Source organism: Ailuropoda melanoleuca, chromosome X (assembly GCF_002007445.2).
Source record: "Ailuropoda melanoleuca isolate Jingjing chromosome X, ASM200744v2, whole genome shotgun sequence".
NCBI lineage: Eukaryota > Metazoa > Chordata > Mammalia > Carnivora > Ursidae > Ailuropoda > Ailuropoda melanoleuca.
Genome location: NC_048238.1, coordinates 53,714,178 through 53,733,899, shown reverse-complemented (window position 1 = coordinate 53,733,899; position 19,722 = coordinate 53,714,178). Strand labels below are relative to the sequence as shown.

The window sequence follows — 19,722 nt, the reverse complement described above, 5'->3', positions numbered from 1 at the left end:
TTTTTACAGAGAAACAACTCTCTGAAGTCTAGTTAGTAGTCTTTTACCTTGAAAAATAAGTCTGGGGTACTAATTAATTTTTTTTAATTGAGAACCAGGAAATCTGGGGTAGATTTTATTTAGATGGGTATTTTTATCTTTCATTAATCCTCAGATACCATGAGATGGTGAGATGGGAAAGAAGGGCTGGGGTTTATTGCTTGTTCTCATGCTATGCACTGACCAGCCTTTAGTAAGTATTAACATAAACTGAATCACCTCCTTTATACCACTTTTTATGTATATAGTTTGTTTATACAAGGTATCTATCTAAAGGCATCTAAATTGTATTAGATTATATTAAGGGAATTAATTTAGGAATTAGAATTCAAATATTTATTTTTTATTATGGAATAATATACCCTCTTCAGATGATTTTGTTATTAGCTTTAGCTGCTTTACCTGAAAAAGGTAAATGTAAGAACCAATATAATTCCCTTTTATTTCTTCTGACTTGGGGAGGACAATGAATCTGATTACACTCAGTTTGTAAATTAAATAGGACCTTTTGCAGATCTTCCTGAGTAAGTAAATGTACACAGAATACCACATTTTTGGCATTCAAATTTCTTTATCTTCCTACCTGGCTATAGAACTCCTAAATACTAAGGACATTCAGGATAAGAATTGTCCCAGAATATTCTTGTTCTCCTTTTCTTGCATAAATAAATATTTGGTGATAAAACCTTCCTTTTTTTTCCCCTCTGGAATGCACAGTCCAGAAGCCGAATTACCTTTTATTAAAATTATAACATGGCTACTCACGTACTCCCATCTTTTGGAGGGGAGACTCCTTCCTGAATAAATATATTTTTAGGTTTTATGCATTTAAATAGAATGGCAGCTATAATTCCATTTCTAATAATCTTTTAGTACCAACTCTGGAGTGTTTTTCTACAAAGCAGACCGTCTAAGTATTTCTTAGGGTTATCATTTTGAGTCCAGAAAGGAAGCAGAAATATACTAAAGAGGCTTATATTAGACATACTCATTCCAACAAATATTTGTTGATTTCTGACCTAATATTTGATTTTCACCTCATTAAGCTGACTTTGATAGGTGCTTGGAAAAAAGATGGATATAATTCGATCAGGCCAGGCGCCTGGGTGACTCAGTCAGTTAAGCATCTGCCTTCGGCTCAGGTCATGATCCCAGGGTCCTGGGATCGAGCCCCAGGTCAGGCTCTCTGCTCAGCGGGGAGCCTGCTTCTCCCTCTGCCCCTCCCCGGCTCGTACTCTCACTCTTTCAAATAAATAAATAAAATCTTTAAAAAATAATTCGATCAGGCCTTTGCAGAATAAATAGGAATAAGTAGAATTTCACAAGTCAGAGAAGGAAAGGGAATAGCATGGCTACAGCACAAAAGTTGGAAAGATACTGGCCACCGAGGTAAGACTGGTTATGTTCTATGGCTAGAGTATAAGAAAGATCTGGAAAAATGCCAGAAGATGAAGCTAGAAAATTGGAGCTAGCTGTTTAAGGGTCTGTAAATCATGTTAAGTAGTTTGGAGTTTAGTCTATAGTCATTAGAGAACCACTCAAGGTAAAAAATCAAGAAAGTTTCAGATGATTCACCCCAGTAGCAGGAAGATAGATTGAATGGGGGAGAAAATTAAGCTGGTGGACTAGTCAGGAGATTAGTGAAATACTTTAGGCAAGAAGTGCTGGAGAACACATGTAAGACAATAGTCTTGAGGATGGAAAGGATAGATGTGAGAGATGATCAGTAGATAACGTATGAATGATCTTCATGGAAAATTTTCATCTTTCATGGAAGCAGTTCTCTGCACATGTTTGAACTCATAAAAATCTCATTCTTGGTTAAAAGAGAGGCTTAGACAGAAGCTGACTGCCCTTCCCCCCAGCAAAATAAGCATAAATTGTGAAAATACATTTTAAAAAACCCAACCATTTAGTCACTGGACATTGGCCTAAGGGCCTACGGCAAGTAGAGAAACATTTATTCAAGCAAATCTAAATCTTGTTAAGAGCAGTGAGAGTGTGGCATTTAGACCACACCCTACTCCCTTTCTCACCCCACTCACCATGATAGAAGCATTACTCAGCGTGGATGCAGTCAAGAACATAAGGCTTCCTCTTCCCCTAGCTCCCAGTTTAGGCTATGATGTCTCCCCGAGAGAGGTTGCCAGCATTTCTCATTCTCCCCACCTCTGTGTTAAAGAAGCTTTGGTCTAGCCAAGAATAACTAAGAGTCTTCCAGAACTCCGTTCCTACTCCTCAGTACCACTCATGGAGCTTAACCCCAGGCAGAGCAGTCCAAAATAATAGGCCCGGCCCACCTTGCTAGTAGCATGGAGGGAAAGGCAGGCCACAAGAACACAAAAGCTCCATAGTTCTTCCCAAGAAAACTGACTTTATTTGGAACTGACTGTGGGAAAGTTCAAGTCTAGGGGCACTCTGAAAAACAGTGGAGATTTTTGTTCTAAGAAATTAAGAGGAGTCTGGTAGCTCAATAAGAGCAACAAACTCACCCATAGACTAGCTAGAAGTTTTAGCTGGGAACCAGGGACAGAGACAGCTAAAAAGAGTTATCCTAGGGTTAGAACAAGTGTCAAAGGCTGGCCTCAAAATCCTGAAATGGGGCTTGAGTTTAATTGGATGAGACTGTGGAACAATTTTTACTGCAGGGCAATATACAATATAATAGAGCAATCAGCTGGCAATTGGTGGGGGTTAACAGCTGAGTATGATACCAACAGAGGCAGACACTTAATAGACCACAGAACACTAAAACAAAAATTACGGTCTTCCTTGGGTGACAATGTTTATGCCCAAGGCTACATCCTCCAAGGGACAGCATCAGAGGCTGTGTACTGTGGGAAAAATAGATTTCATTGAAATCGTCCAGCTAAGTCACTAAACAAATAGCAAGTACGCATAAACAAGCCCCATACTGGAGTGTACCGATATATCTATAGAGTTTCTACAACATATTATCTGCAATATCTAGTTTTCAACAAAACGTATGAGACATGCAAAGAAACAGGAAAGTGTGAGTTAACACACACACAAAAAACAAGTAACAGAAACGGCCTTTGAGAGGAACCGTTATGTTGAATATAGGAGACAAAGACTTCAAAGCAGTTACTATAAAAATGTCCAAAAATCTAAAGGATACCATGCTTAACAAAGTAAAGGAAAATATGATGAAAGTATTTCATCAAATAGAGAATATCAATAAAGAAATAAAAATGAATCAAATAGAAATTTTGGAGTTGAGAAGTATAGTAACTTATATTTTTCCAAATTTTTATTTCCATTCTAGTTAGTTAACCTATAGTGTAATATTGATTTCAGAAATGGAATTTAGTAATTCATCAGTTACGTATAACACCCAGTGCTCATCATAATAAGTGCCCTCCTTAATACATATCACCCATTTAACACATCCCCCAACCACCCCCCTCCATCAATCCTCAGTTTGTTCTCTATTGTTAAGAGTCTCTTATGGTTTGCTTCACTCTTTTTTTTCCCTTCCCATATGTTCGTCTGTTTGTCTCTTAAATTCCACATGTGATTGAAACCATATGGTATTTGTCTTTCTCTGACTAACTTATTTCGCTTAGCATAATACTCTTTAGCTCCATCCACATTATTGTAAATGGCAAGATTTCATTCTTTTTGATGGCTGAATAATATTCTGTTGTGTATCTATACACCACATCTTCTTTATCCATTCATCAGTCAGTGGACATTTGGGTTCTTTCTATAGTTTGGCTAATGTTGATAATGCTGCTATAAACATCAGGGTACATGTACCCCTTTAAATCTGCATTTTTGTATCCTTTGGGTAAATACCTAGTAGTGCAATTGCTGGGTCATAGGGTAGCTCTATTTTTAACTTTTTGAGGAACCTCCATACTGTTTTCCAGAGTAGCTGCACCAGTCTGCATTCCCACCAACAGTGTAAGAAGGTTCTTCTTTCTCCACATCCTCACCAATATCTGTTGTTTCCTGGCTTAACCAATTTTAGCCATTGTGACAGGTGTGAGGTGGTATCTCATCATGGTTTTGATTTGTGTTTCCCTGATGATGAGTGATGTTGAGCATCTTTTCATGTGCCTGTTGGCCATCTGGATGTCTTCTTTGGAAAAATGTCTATTCATGTCTTCAGCTCACTTCTTAACTGGATTAATTTGTTTTTTGGGTGTTGAGTTTGATAAATTCTTTATAGATTATGGATCCTAACTGTTCTAAAGAAAAGATTCATGGCAGACCTACTCTTAGTTTCAAAGGGGAAAAACACTTTGTTGATATTATAAAAATCTAATAGAAACAGAAAGAAGAAAAGGGAAATCTGCACATATATGAGGGCAATAAAGGAGCATAAGACAGAGTTACATCAAATTGGGTACTTACAATATCCAATTTCATTAGCTGGAGAAGCCCCTTGGAGATAGCCAGGCTGGAGACCCGATTGAGAGTCCTCCCCTCAGGTGAGAGTTCCAATTGACCATCCCCATCAGGGCTGTATTTATAGGTCAAATGAAGTGGCAAGTGATGGGGTCTGAAGTTAAACAATTGTTTGCTTACGTGCAATTTGGAGCAAGCTGCAGTCCTTGTATCTTTATATATTCAAGGATCCTGGGCTAGGTGTGCTTGCCTCCCCACCCAGATTCCACTGGGGGATGGCAGCCCTGGAGCTGGAGGGGATGTAAGGCAAAGTTTATAGCTCATGGCATCCAGACCAGAAGGGCCAATTCTGACCTGGAGGCCAGTTAATGTCAATTAATCAGGCTCCCAAGGTCACTTATGCAGCACAAGTGTCACAAATAACATTCTTTAGCCCACCTGTGTAGGTGCAGGTCGAGGTGGTCAGTTATGCAAAACAAATCATAGAAACCTCTGTCTGTGCAATACACTAACCCTTTATGAGGTAAGTCAATTGCAAATATCTTCTGCCATTCCATATGTTGCCTTTTAGGTTTTTTAAAAAGATTTTATTTGTTTATTTATTTGAGAGAGTGAGTGAGAGAGAGAACACAAGCAGAGGGAGAAGCAGACTCCCCTGCTGAGCAGGGAGCCCAATGAAGGGCTAAATCCCAGGACACTGGGATCATGACCTGAGCCACCCAGGTGCCCCTGTTGCCTTTTAGTTTTGTTAGTTTTTTCCTTCGCTGTGCCTTTTATTTTGATGAAGTCCCAGTAGTTCATTTTTGCTTTTGTTTCCCTTGCCTCCAGCAGTGTGTCTTGTAAGAAATTGCTATGGCCAAGGTCAAAGAACTGGCTGCCTGTGTTCTCCTCTAGGATTTTGATGGTTTCTTGTCTCACATTTAGGTCCTTCATCCATTTTGAATTTACTCTGTGTGTGGTGTAAGAAAGTAGTCCCGTTTCATTCTTCTGCGTGTTGCTGTCCAGTTTTCCCAACACCATTTGTTGAAGAGACTGTCTTTTTTTTCCATTGGATATTCATTCCTGCTTTGTTGAAGATTAATTGACTATATAGTTGTGGTTCCATTTCTGGGTTTTCTATTCTGTTCCATTGATCTATGTTTCTGTTTTGTTCCAGTACCATACTGTCTTGATCACTACAGCTTTGTACTATAACTTGAAGTCTGAAATTGTGATGCTTATAGCTCTGCTTTTCTTTTTCAAGATTGCTTTGGCTATTCGGGGTCTTTTGTGGTTCCATACAAATATTAGGATTGTTTGTTCTAGCTCTGTGAAAAATGCTGGTGGTGTTTTTGAAAATTTCACTAGAGAGGCTGAACATATTTGAGCTGGCAGAAGAAAGAGTCAGCATATTTGAAGATAGATCAACAGAGATTATGCAATCTGAAGAACAGAAGAAAAAAATAACAAAGAAAAATGAATAAAACCCAAGAGAAATGTAGGACATGATTTAGAGCATCAACTCATGTGTAATGAGAGTATCTGAAGGAGAGTAAGGAGTGGAAAATATATTCAAAGAAATCATGGCTGAATACATCTCAAATTTGATGAAAAACATTGATGTATACATCAAAGAAGTTCAGTGATCTCCAAGTAGAATAAATAGAGATCCATACCCAGAAACATCTTAGTAAAAATATTAAAAAGCCAAAAATAAACAGAACATCTTGAGAGCAATATGAGAAAAATGACTTGTCATGTACAAGGGAACCCAAATAAAGTTATTAGCTGACTTCTCTTCAGGAAAAAAAAAAATGGAGACCCAAAGGAAGTGGAATGATGTATTATTCAAAGAAGAACCTGTCAACCAAGAATCTTTTATCCAACAAAACTATCAGAAATAAAGTGAAATGAAGATGTTCTCAGATAAATAAAACCTGAAAATTTGTTATTGATAGACCTACCTCATAAGAATTATGAAAAGAAGTTCTTCAGCTTGGAATCAGGCAACCCCAGATAGTAATTGGAATCTATACAAAAAAACCAAACTACTTGTGAAAGACAAATACCACATAATTTCACTCATACGTGGAACTTAAAATACAAATGAATGAAGAAACAAGACAAAATGAAAAAAAACAGACTCTTAAATACAAAGAACAAACTGGTGATTGCCAGAGGAAAGGTTGGCTGGGGAAGGGAACGGGTGAAATAGATAAAGGGGATTAAGAGTACACTTAACTTGGGGCATCTGGCTGGCTCAGTAAATAGAGCATAGGACTCTTGATCTCAGGGTCATGAGTTGAAACCCCATGTTGGGCATAGAGCTTACTTTTAAAAAATAGGTTAAAAAAATTTTTAAAAGACTACACTTAACTTGATGAGCCCTGAGAAATGTATAGACTTGTTGAATCATGATATTGTATACCTGAAACTAACATCATACCATATGTTAATTATACTTGAATTTTTTAAAAAATGAAAAAAGACAAAAATGGAGAAAAAAGAGTGGTAAAAATAATTATAAAATACAATATAATTACATATCTCTTCTTTCTTAAATGATCTAAAAATCAATTGTATAAAATAGTATAATTGTATGGTTGGGGCTATAGCATATAAAAGTGTAATATATTTGATAATAACAGAATTAAGGAGGTGTGTGGGAACAAAGCAATATTGAATTAAGGAAATAATACCAAATGGTAACTCAAATCCACAAGAACAAATGAAGACCACCAGAAATGGTAAATTACAAGATTAATATTACAAAATATAAGTATCTAATTTCCTTTCAGCTTCTTTAAAAGATGTAAAATTATATAGAGAGGTTCGAGATGATGGTGGCTGAGTAGGAGGACCCTAAGCTCATCTCATCCCACAAACACAACTTAGATAACTATCAAATCATTCTGAATACCCCAGAAATCAACCTGAAGACTGACAAAACAAACTCCACAACTAAGGGACAGAAGAAGCCACGTCAAAGAAGGTAATAAGTGTGTAGACATGCTTTAGGGGAGAAACAGATCGTGGGGTGCTGCTAAAGGGAGAGGGCTGTGGTTGGGGGGCTGGGAGAGGGAGAAAGGGAGGAGCACATGAGAATGCACAAGGAGAACATTTCCTCAAAGCCATTGGCTGGTAAAATGAGAAGGGCTTACTTTCCTGAGTTCTTGCAGCCAGCGGGGCTTAAGGACTGGAGTTTTAAAGATCAGCATGCTTGTCTGGGAAGGAGCCATGAGGGCACTGCCCTACTTCTGGATAGAAGGCAGACAAACAACCGGGGGGCAGATGGTGTGGAAAACAGTGATCTGAAGGGCACTTGGGGCACACAGAGGGGAGATTATTTGCCCTTCCTGGAGCATGTTCCTGAGATGCAGAGTTCAGAGAGACGCCTCTATGGGGACAAAGGAGTTGTTTGGCACCATTTCCTTCCCCTGCCCCTCACCATAAACACAGAACCACCTGTGAGAAGAAACACATTGCCCACACTGGCTGCCAACCATGCTTACACCAAGCCCCCCGCTCCCTTGTGTTCTTGCGGGACTGCCCTTCCCAGTCAGGCTTGCTTCAGTCCCAGTATGGCAGGTCCCTTGCCCAGAAGACCAACAGAAAAACCTGCCTACACCATGTCACCTGACCAGAGAGTTTATCAGGGCTGCAGTTTTGCTGGACATGGTGTCAGGTCTCATTGCACAATCAGACAAGAGCATCAGTTAATTTTTAACTAGTTTAACTAGTTAAAATGCGCCACATTATGGCCAAGGACCAAACACTGCCCACTTCAGGCAAGGAGAGCCTCTGCAGATGCCTGGCCTGAAGGATAGAGCAGCCAAAACATGACAGCAGATGCATGTAACACATACCAGCAACACATCCTGAAGCACCAGACCCTGGACACTATATGACCTCTTCTTCATAAAGCCATTATTCTCAGGAACAGGAAACATATGGGCTTTTCTAACAGAAGAAGCCAGAAATTTAGACAAAATGCCTAGACGGAGGAATTAATCCCAAATGAAAGAACAAGGTAAGGTCATGGCCAGAGATGTAAGTGAAACAGATTGAGGTAACATGCCTGATGGAGAATTTAAAGCAAAAATCATAAGGATACTAGCTGAGTTTGAGAAAAGAATGGAAGCCTTAAAGGAGGCCCTTACCACAGAGATAAAAGAAATAAAAAAGAATCAGAAAGAAAAAATGCAGTAACTGATATGGGAATAAGCTTGATGCAATGAACACAAGGCTGGAAAAGAAGAGAAATGAGTAAGTGATATAGAGAACAAAATAATGGAAAATAATGAAGCTGAACAAAAGAGAGGAAGAATGATGGAAACAAGAATAGACTTAGGAAATTCAGTGACTCCATCAAATGTAGTAACATTCATATTGTAGGAGTGCCAGAGAGAGAAGGGGACAGAAAATTTATTTCAGGAAATAAGAGCTGAAAACTTCCCTAATCTGGGGAAGGAAACAGACCTAGATCCAGAGGCACAGAGAACTCGCATCAAAATAAACAAAAGCAGGCCCACACAGAGACATATTGCAATTAAATTTGCAAAATATAGTGATAAAAAAATCTTTAAAGCAGCAAGACAAAAGAAGCCCTTAATTTACAAGGGAAGACCCATAAGGATAGCTGGAGATTTCTCTACAGAAACTTGGTATGACAGAAGTGAGTGGCATGATGTAGTCAAATGCTGAATAGGAAAAATCTGCAGCCAAGAATCTCTATCCAGCAAGGCTATCATTCGGAATAGAAGGAGAGAGAAAGGACAAACAAAAACTAAAGGAATTCATGACCACTAAACCAGCCATGCAAGAATTATTGAAGGGGGACTATTTGAGTGGAAAGGACAGACCAAAAGTGACAAACACAAGAAAGGAACAGAGAAAATCTCCAGAAACAATGACATAACAAGTAATAAAATAGCACTAAATGCATATCTATCAATAATTACTCTGAATGTAAATGCACTGAATGCTCTGATCAAAAGACATAGAGTGTCAGAATAGATTAAAAAAAAAAACAAGATCCATCTATACACTGCCTACAAGAGACTAATTTTAGACCTAAAGACACCTTCAATTAGAAAGTGAGGGGATGGAGAAACATTTATCATGCAAATGGACATCAAAAGAAAGCCAGAGTAGCAATGCTTGTATTGGACAGAGTTGACTTTAAAATAAACACTGTAACAAGAGATGAGAAGGTCACTATATCATAATAAAGGGGAAAATCCAACATGAAGATCTAACAATTGTAAATGTTTATGCACCCAACATGGGAGCACCCAAATATATAGAACAATTCATAAACATAAAGGAACTCATTGATAATAATAAAGTAATAGTAGGGAACTTTAACACCCCACTTACATCAGTGGACAGATCATCTAAGCAGAAAACCAACAAGGAAACAATGGATTTGAATGACACACTGGACAAAATGGACTTAACAGATATATTCAGAATATTCCATCCCAAAGCAACAAAATACACATTCCTTTCACATGCACATGGGATGTTCTTCAGAACAGATCATATACAGAACAGATCTAGGTCACAGATCAGGCCTCAGCCCATACAAATCAGATCATACCATGCATCTTTTTTGACCACAAGGCTATGAAACTTGAAGTCAACCGCAAGAAAAAATTTGGAAAGACCACAAATGCATAGAGGTTAAACAACATGCTACTAAACAATGAATGGGTTAACCTGGAAAGGAAAGAAGAAATTTTTTAAAATACATGGAAATAAATGAAAAGGAAAACACAATGGTCTAAAATCTTTGGGATGCAGCAGAAGTGGTCCCGAGAGAGAAGTATATAACAATACAGGCCTACCTTAAGAAACAAGAAAAATCTCAAATAGCCTTACCTAAAGGAGCTAAAAAAAAGCCTTACCTAAAGGAGCTAAAAAAAGAACAACAAAACCTAAAACCAGCAGAAGGAAAGAAATAATAAAGACTAGAGCAAAAATAAATTATACAGAAAATTAAAGAACACAATAGAACAGATCAATGAAACCAGGAGCTGGTTCTTTGAATATATTAATAAGTTTTTTAAACCTCTAATCGGACTTAAGAAAAGAGAAAGGACCCAAATAAATAAAATCAAATGGGAGAAGAGAAATAACAACCACCAACACAGAAATACAATTACATGAGAATTTTATGAAAAACTGTATGCCAACAAATTGGACAACCTGGAAGAAATGGATTAATTCCTAGAAACACATAAACTACCAAAACTAAAAGAGGAAAAAATAGAAAACGTGAACAGACCAATAACCAGCCAAGAAATTGAATCAATAATCAGAAAACTCCCTACACACAAAAATATACAGCCAGATGGTATCACTAGCGAATTCTACCAAGCATTTAAAAAAGAGTTAATACCTATTCTTCTCAAACTATTCCAAAAGACTGAAAAGGAAGGGAGACTTCCAAATTCATTCTATGAAGCCAGCATTACCCTGATACCAAAACCTGATAAATACTCCACTAAAAAAGGAAATTACATGCCAATATCCCTGATCAACATGGATGCAAAAATTATCCACAAGGTACTAGCAAACCGAATCCAACTGTACATTAAAAGAATCATTCACCACGATCAGGTGACATTTATTCCTCAGTAGCAAGGGTGGTTCAAAATTCTCAAATCAATCAACATGATACACCACATTAATAAAAGAAAGGATAAGAACCATATGATCCTTGCAATAGATGCAGAAAAAGCATTTGACAAAGTACATCATTCATGATAAAAATCCTCCACAAGTAGGGTTAGAGGGAACATACCTCAACATTATAAAGGCCATATATGAAAAAAAAAAACACAGCTAATATCATCCTCAATGGGGAAAAACTGAGAGCTTTTCTATGGTCCGGAATAAGACAAGGATACCTACTCTCACCACTGATATTTAATGTAGTACTAGAAGTCCTAGCCATGGCAATCAGACAACAAAAAGAAAGAAAAAGCATCCAAATTGATAAGGAAGAAATAAAATGTTCACTATTTGCAGATGACATGATACTGTATATAGAAAACCATAGGGGCACCTGGATGGCTCAGTTGGTTAAGTGTCCAACTTGAGGTTTTGGCTCAGGTCATGATCTCATGGGTCATGGGATTGAGCCCCACATCAGGCTCCCCACCCAGCAGGAAGTCAGCTTGAGATTCTCTCCCTCTCCCCCTCCCTCAACACACACACTCACACTGTGTCTCTCTGTGTAAAATAAACAAATCTTAAAAAAAGAAAACCCTAAAGACTCCACCAAAAAATTGCTAGAACTGATACAGGAATTCAGTAAAGTCACAGGGTACAAAATCAACATACAGCAATCTGTTGCATTTTTATACACCAATAATGAAGCATCAGAAAGAGAAATCAAGGAATCAATCCCATTTACAATTGTGCCAAAAACCACAAGATACCTCGGAATAAACCTAACCAAAGAGGTAAAAGACCTATACTCTGAAAACTATAAAACATTGATGAAAGAAATTGAAGATGGCACAAAGAAATGGAAAAACATTCCATTCTCATGGATTGGAAGAACAAACATTATTAAAATATCTGTATTATTCAAAGCAATCTACACATTTCATGCAATCCCTATCAAAATACCAATAGCATTTTCCACAGAGCTAGAACAAACAATTCTATTATTTGTATGGAACCACAAAGACCCTGAATAGCCAGAGCAACTTTGAAAAAGAAAAACAAAGCTGGAGGCATCACAATTCCGCACTTCAAGTTATATTACAAAGTTGTAGTGATCAAAACAGTATGGTACTGGCACAAGAATAGACACATAGATCATGGAACAGTATAGAAAATCCAGAAATGGGGGTGCCTGGGTGGCTCAGTTGTTAAGCGTCTGCCTTCAGCTCAGGGTGTGATCCCAGGGTCTTGGGATTGAGCCCCACATCAGGCTCCCTGGTCTGCTGGGAGCCTGCTTCTTCCTCTTCCACTCCCCCTGCTTGTGTTCCCTCTCTTGCTGGCTGTCTCTCTCTGTCAAATAAATAAATAAAATCTTAAAAAAAAAAAAAAGAAAATCCAGAAATGAACCCAAAACTATATGGTCAATTAATCTTTGACAGTGGGGGAAAGACTATCCAATGGAAAAAGGCTAGTCTCTTCAACAAATGGTGTTGGGAAAACCGGACAGCAACATGCAGAAGAATGAAACTGGACCACTTTCATACACCATGCACAAAAATAAATTCAAAGTGGATTAAAGAGCTAAATGTGAGACAGGAAACCATCAGAGTCCTAGAAAAGAACACAGGCAGCAACCTTTGTGACATTGGCCATAGCAACTCCTTACCAGATGTCTCCTGAGACAAGGGAAACAAAAGCATAAATAAACTATTGAGACTTCATCCAGATAAAAAGCTTCTGCACAGCAAAAATCAACAAAACTAAAAGGCAGCCTAAAAAATGGGAAAAGGTATTTGCAAATGACATATCTGATAAAGGGTTAGTATCCAAAGTTTATAAAGAATTGATGAAATACAACATCTTAAAAACAAATAACCCAGTGAAGAAATGGGCAGAAGACACAAATAGACATTTTTCCAAAGAAGACATATTGGTGGCCAACAGACACATGAAAGATGCTAAACATCATTCATCATCAGGGAAATACAAATCAAAACTGTAATGAGATATCAACTCACACCTCTGTGAATGGCTAAAATCAACAACGCAAGAAACAATAGGTATTGGCAAGGATATGGAGAAAGGGAACCCTCTTGCACTGTTGTTAGGAATGCAAACTGATGCAGCCACTCTGGAAAACAGTATGGAAGTTTTCCAAAGGTTAAAAAAAAAACTACCCTATGATTCAGCAATTACAATACTAGGTATTTACCCAAAGGATACAAAAATCCTAATTCAAAGGGATACATGCACCCTGATGTTTATAGCAGCATTAACAATAGCTAAATTATGGAAAGAGTGCTGATGTCCATTGACTAATGAACGGATAAAGAAGATGTGATACACACACACACACACACACAATGGAATATTACTCAGGCTAAAAAAAGAATGAAATCTTGCCAATTGCAAAGACGTGGATGGAGGTAGAGTATATTATGCCAAGTGAAATAAGTCAGAGAAAGATAAATACCATATGATTTCACTCATATGGAATTTAAGAAACAACACAATTATAGGGGGAAAAGAGAGAGAGGCAAACTAAGAAGCAGACTGTAAACTATAGAGAACATACCAATGGTTACCACAGGGGAGGTTGGTGGGTTGAGGGGTTAAATACGTGATGGGGATTAAGGAGTACACTTGTGATGAGCACTGGGTGTTGTATGTAAATGTTGAATCACTAAATCGTACACCTGGAATTAACATTAAACTGTATGTTAACTAACTGGAATTTAAGTAAAAACTTTAAAAAAATAGAAGAATCCAAAAGTGATGAGATGTCACTTCTGACACTAGGTTACAAAAGATTGTTACTCCGGTTTGGTAGCAGACTCTCTATTACCTTCTCAGCTTACACATTTTCATAAAGCAAGCTGCCGTGTTGGAGTAGTCCATGTGGCAATAGACGAGAGGAAATGAGGCCCTCACTCTAACAGTCATGAGGAATTTAATCCTAGCACCAACCATGTGAATTTGAAAACATATCCTTCCCCCTTGGAGCCTTGAGATGCCCAAAGTCCCCCCTGACACCTTGACTGAAGCCTGGGAGATAACTTGAGCCCCAAGACCCAGCTGAGCTCTGCCTGCATTTCTGACCTGCTGAAACTGTGCAATAGTAAACATGTGTTCTTCAAAGTCAAAAAATATAAAAATATATAAAGTAATAAAACAATGTATTGAGTTTTTAACATATATACATATAAAAGGATTTAAAAAGATATGCTGACAGCAACTATAAGAAAGCTAGAGTAACTAATCTCAGAAAAAAATAAGAATTTAAAATAAAAACTGTTACTAAGGTTAAAGAGGAGCATTTTAGAATGATTAAAGGATTAATCCATCAGGAAGGTTTAACAATTATAAATATTATATGCATTTAACAACAGAATCCCAAAATACATGAAGGAAAAGCTGGCAGAATTGAAAGTGGAAATAGATAATTTAACAATACTTGAACATTTTAATACCCCACTTTCAATAACGCATAGAACAACTAGGGAGAAGATCAACAAGGAAATAGAAAACTTAAGTAACTAGACCTAACGCACATCTATATAACACTTCATCCAACAACAACAGAATACATATTCTTCCCAAGTACACTTGGAATACTCTCCAGAATGGACTGTATGATAGGCCATAAAACAAACCTCAAAAAGTTTAAAAGGATTCAGATCACACAAAGTATAGTCTATGACCAAAATGGGATGAAATTTATGTGATATCTTTAATTTTTCAACAATGAAGTTTTCAAAGTACATGTTTTACACTACTTTTGTTAAATATATTCCTCGGTATTTCATTTTGAGGTTACTGCAATAGGAACTATTTTCTTTTTTTTTTTTTAAAGATTTTTATTTATTTATTTGACAGAGATAGAGACAGCCAGCGAAAGAGGGAACACAAGCATGGGGAGTGGGAGAGGAAGAAGCAGGCTCACAGCAGAGGAGCCTGACGTGGGGCTCGATCCCATAACGCCGGGATCACGCCCTGAGCCGAAGGCAGACGCTTAACCGCTGTGCCACCCAGGCGCCCCGGAACTATTTTCTTAACTTCGTCTTTGGTTTGTTCATTCTTAGTGTATAGAAATACAATTGATTTTTCCATATTGATCTTTACCCAGCTATCGTCCTGAACTTGTTTACTTTAGTTTTTAAGTGGATTCCTTAGGATTTGTATATATGAACTTATCTTCTACAAATGGAGAGATTTTATGAACTTATCGTCTACAAATGGAGAGATTTGTAGTGTTTCATTGAACTGTTCCACTTTATCTCTGCATTTATTGATACCCTTGTGATATCTTTGTCTGGTTTCAGTGTCAGAGTAATACTGGCGTCAAAGAATGAGTTTGCAAGTGTTGCTTCCTTATCTATTTTTTGGAAGTATTTGTGAAGAATTGGTAATAGTTCTTTAATTGTTTGGTAAAATTTATCAGCGAAGCTATCTGGACCTGGGTTGGGGCGCCCGGGTGGCTCAGTCAGTTAAGCGTCTGCCTTTGGCTCAGTTCATGATTCCAGGGCCCTGGGATCGAGCCCCACGTCAGGCTCCCTGCTCAGCAGTGAGTCTGTTTCTCCCTCTTCCTCTGTCCCTCTGCCTGTTTGTACATGCTCTGTCTCTCAAATAAATAAATAAAAATCTTATCTGGGCCTGGGTTTTTCTTTGTGGGAAGTTTTATATTACTGTTTCTATCTCTGTTAATTATGGTTGATCTGTTCAGATTTCCTTTGCTTCTTGAGTCAGATTCACTAATTTCTTTCTAGAAATTTGTCCACCTCATCAAAGTTATCCAGTGTGTTTGTAAACTTTAAGTTTACAGTATTAATTCTTTGTATTTCTGAAAGGGTGTAGTGATGTCTCATCTGTTAGTCTTGATTTTAGTAATTTGAATCCTCTTTCTCTTGGTCAGTCTAGTTTTGTTAGTTTTGTTGATCTTTCTAAAGAATCAACTTTTGGTTTTGTTGATTTTCTCTATCATTTCTTTTTTCTCTATTTCATTAATTTCTGCTTTAATATTTCTTATTTCATTCTTTCTGTGTGCTTTTGCTTTAGTTCTTTTTTAGTGTGTGTTAACTAACTAGAATTTAAATAAAAACTCGAAGGAAAAGAAGAAAAACAAAGTAAAAATAGGGAAAACATAAAAAATAAACAAAAATAAAATGAAAATGAAGGATCTTGTCAAGAAAGTTACAAACAATCCAGAATATGATAGAAAGTATTGACAAATGACATATCTGATAAGGGACTTGTATCTATAATATGTAAAGTACTCCACAGCTCAATAATAAAAAGATAGATAACCTAATTTTAAGTAGGCAAAGAATCTGAGTTGACATTTCTCTAAAGAAGATATTTAAATGGCCAATAAGTACATGAAAAAATGCTGAACATTATTAGTCACTAGGCAAATGCAGATCCCAAAATGAGATACCATGTCACACCCCCTAGGATGGCTAAAATCGAAAAGACAGACAACAAATATTCCTGAGGATATGGAGAAATTGGAACCGTCATACACTGTTGGTGGGAATGTAAAATGGTACAGCCACATTGGAAAATAGTCTGGCAGTTCTCAAAAGGTTAAGCAGAATTACCATATGATCTAGCGATTTCACTTCTAGGTATATGCCCAAAAGAAATGAAACAGTGTTCACTCAAAAGCTTGTGTATATACATGAATGTTCATAGCAGTATTATTTATAAGAGCCAAAAAGTGGAAACAACCTAAATGTCCATCAACTGATAATTGGATAAATATGATACATTCACACAGTGGAATATTTTTTTAGCAATAAAAAGAATGGAAGCACTGATACATTCTACAACACAGGTGAACCTTGGAAACATTATGCTAAGTGAAAGAACTCACACATGAAAGGCAACATATTGTATGATTGCATGTATATGAATGTCTGGTGGTAAGGTGAATCTATGGAGACATAAAGTAGGTTAGCGATTGCTTAGGTGGTGGTAGAGGGAGAGCAAGTCTTGAAGGGAAATGGGGGAATGGCTGGTAATGGGTATAGGATTTCTTTTAGGGGTGATGAAAATATTCTAAAATTGATTGTGGCCATGGTTGCAGAACACTGTATGCCCTAAAAACCATTGAATTATATACTTGAAATGAGTGAATTATATCTCAACACTTTTAAAAATGAATGAGAGTGGCTTATTGAGAGATGAGTACAAGTCAATGTAAGTGGAGTAGACCACTGAGTTGGCCTCATCTCTGGAGCTCTACATGTTTTCGTATGCTTTAAGTAGCACTGCCATCTTTGGCCTTACCCAGCCCTACCTCATTTCATCTCTGTGTATCCTCTGTTCTACAAGCAGTGTCTTGGCTCCACAGAGGGGACAGGATGTAGAGGTCCTGAATGTATGGTGTTGCCTGAAGAGACAGGTCCCTCTCCTGTGGTTAACAGGGTTGTTTAAGATCATTCATTAAATCATTTTTGAACATCTACTGTTCAATATTATTTAATACCACTCACAATACTATGTGAGATACTTACAGGAACTATAAATGTAAGTAAGGAATGGTTCTTTCCTTCAAATTTAGGTACAGATTTATTTATAATACAAAGTGAAAAGTAAGTTCATTAGAGCAAGGAAAATAAAATTCTATGAAACACAAAAGAGAAGATTCAATGACAGCATCACAGAGGAGGTAGAATTTGAGCTGGGCCTTGAAAGAACAGTCAGGATTTCAAGATGTGGAGAAGGCCATTTAAACAATATCATGACCAAAGGGACGGATGATAGAAATGTGGCGTTTATATCATATAGTGATTTGTTAGCTGTGACACAAGTCTGAGAGATGGACAAAACCAGTTTCAGACCCTCTGCCTTCTCTGTCTCCGCGCAAGCACTCTGGCACACAAAGAGAACAAGATAAAGCTGTAAGCTCATGTCCAATATTATATTTCTCGTCTCTTTTTTCCGTCTCTATGCAAGAGGTTAAGGTCATTACTGCTATAACAAAGACACATTGCTAATGCTACTGCCTTGTGCTGTGATTGCTAGTTTTGACAGAGCCATGCATCAGGAGGAGTTTGCAGTCTGATGATACGGATCATACAGTACTTTTTGGCTCTAAAGTTACAGAGTTCTGTGATCTGAAACATCTGTCAATAGAGCAAAGATTTAAATGAAAAAAAATGAAATTATAGGGGCACCTGGGTGGCTTAGTCAGTTAAGAGTCTGACTCTTGGTTTCAGCTCCGGTCATGATCTCATGCACGTGTTGTGGGATTGAGCCCCGCATCAGGATCCACACTCTCTGGGGAGTCTGCTTTGAAGATCCTCTCCCTCTGCCCCTCCCACCACTCTCATACACACTCTCTCTCTAAAATGAATAAATAAATCTTTTAAAAAATGAAATGATAGAAGTACCAGAAACATTCATAGGATAAAGCTTCTTAATTAAAGAGTCTGAGAATAGAGTAGATAAAAACAGAGAGGGAGGCAAACCACAAGAGACTACAGGGAACAAACTGAGGGTTGCTGGAGGGGAGAGGGTAGGAGGTTGGGATAATGGGGTGATGAGCATTAAGGAGGACACTTGATACAATGAGCATTGGCACTAGATGTTATATGCAACTGATGAATCACTAAATCCTGCCCCTGAAACTAATAATACACTGTATGTTAACTAACTTGAATTTAAATAAAATCTTAAGAAAAATAAATAAAAGTTTCTGAAAAGAAAAATATACTGTAAACAAAGTCAAAGTTCAAACTAAAAAAAAATACTTGCAACACATATAATGGGTAAAAGGGTAATTTTCTTAATATTCATCAATATATCAGTAACTCAAAGACCAGCAATTCCGTGGAAACTGGCGAAGGGCACAACCAAACAGTTCATAAGAAAAGAAATGTGGATGGCTTATAAACGTATAAAAAGACTCACAACCTTACCCACAATTAAACAAACTACAAATTAAACTACAAAGAGGTTTTATTTCTCCTCCATTACAGTGACAAATATCAAACATTTTTTTAAAGCCTTTGTTGACAAGGGTATGGGGAACAGGCAGGCAGGGCTGATTGGTATGTAAACTGTGGAACTTCTCTGCAGAATAACTTGGTGATGATTATCAACATTTAATATACACATGGTGAAGTATTTAGGGAGAAGTGTATGGATATTTGCAACTTACTTTGAAATGTATCAGAAAAGATGGATAGATGGATGGATACATATGTGATAGAAAAGTGTAGTGAAATATTAATGCTTGAATCCAGATGATGTGCATACAAATGTTCACTGTAAAATTTTATGCATATATATGTATATATGTATGCATTACAGCATTGGTTATAGTTATGAAGCATTAGGTACAACCTAAATGTGTCTTTTTAATATTTTATTTATTTATTCATGAGAGACAGAGAGGCAGAGGCAGAGGGAGAAGCAGGCTCCCCACAAAGCAGGGAGCCCAATGTGGGACTCGATTCCAGGACACCAGGATCATGACCTGAGCCGAAGGCAGACGCTCAACCGACTGAGCCACCCAGGCGCCCCCCCAAATGTTTTCAATAGGGAAATAGTTATATGATTAGCCATTTAGTGAAATGCCATGTAGCCATTAAAAAAAATAAGGCAGATATCTTTAAAATTGTCTCCAACAGATATGAAAAAAGCAAG

At 37.4% G+C, this 19,722-nt stretch overlaps 1 protein-coding gene across 9 annotated transcripts in view; it reads left to right on the top strand.

The window, feature by feature from the left end:
* Positions 1–19,722, top strand: part of PHKA1 (phosphorylase kinase regulatory subunit alpha 1) — a 140,684-nt gene that overhangs the window by 10,729 nt on the left and 110,233 nt on the right. The window lies entirely within an intron of this gene.